The sequence below is a fragment of the Poecile atricapillus genome, chromosome 3, assembly GCF_030490865.1.
Source record: "Poecile atricapillus isolate bPoeAtr1 chromosome 3, bPoeAtr1.hap1, whole genome shotgun sequence".
Classification (NCBI taxonomy): Eukaryota; Metazoa; Chordata; class Aves; order Passeriformes; family Paridae; genus Poecile; species Poecile atricapillus.
In genome coordinates this window covers 33,337,111-33,338,183 of record NC_081251.1, presented here as the reverse complement: position 1 = coordinate 33,338,183, position 1,073 = coordinate 33,337,111, and positions in this window count along the sequence as shown.

The following is a 1,073-nucleotide window of genomic DNA, read 5'->3' as shown; positions in this document are numbered from 1 at the left end:
ATTGCTTCTCAAAATTCAACACAAACTAGAGAAGCAAAAAAGTAAAAGTTAAGACATGTAACATTAGAATGATTACAAAGAATCCTTTTCAAGATCTGTAATCTAGATGAGTACTTGGGAAACTTTTCAATTTATGAGAAGACATTCTGCAGAAAGAAAGATTTTCTTCACAGGTTTTTCTCTGAAGAGGCTGATACTTTTTTCCCCTGCTCCAGAGAAAGTTCAAGTATTTCAGTTCCCATACCATAGCAGTCTCTCAAACTTTTGAATATGAAATGCACAAATTATTTTTGCATTGGCTTCAACTTTGAAATTTTTAACATCTATATAACTAACTATAAACAAAAGGTGGAGTACAGTTATCATATGTACTCCTTATGCCTGAAATACCACTAAACTTCTGCAGCTGCAGCACTAATTCTTTAAAAAAATCAGCAAGAACAAGACCATTATGGGGAACAAACCTTTTTCACTAGAAATGTGGGACAACTAGCCCCCTCCTGACAGATGACTAATTGAGATTCCACACCCCATTTCATATAATGACAATGAGATCAACACCTTAAGTTTATCAGCCCAGGTTTACTCCTATGAAGAAGCGCTGTTCTTGTGTGTGCTCCAACACTAGGTGAGCATGCATTCTTTGCCCCCGCTTCAGCCCTCCTTATCAGGAATAGTTCCCACTCCTGATCACGCTTCCCTGTATCATGTAGAGAATCAAAACTAACCCAAAACAAGGGAAAGCAGAACCAGAAATATGTTTTCATATGCATTTCATCCAGAATATTTGCACCAGAAATATAATTCAGTTAAAACCTAGCCAATCCAATAACAACCATGTAAAATCTACTCTTACATTCACTGCACTTTAAAGAATGCTTAGTATTAATGCTTTTAAAAACTCAAATTAGTAATTCATCATCATTGTGAATCCTGAAAGATTTTCTATTATTTTGAAATTTGAAAAGCAGACTACACTTATAACAGCATTTTTAATACAACAAGAGCCATTTTATTCATATAAGTTCATAACAGCACTGATGATTCCATCATAACACTTAACCACAGGAACA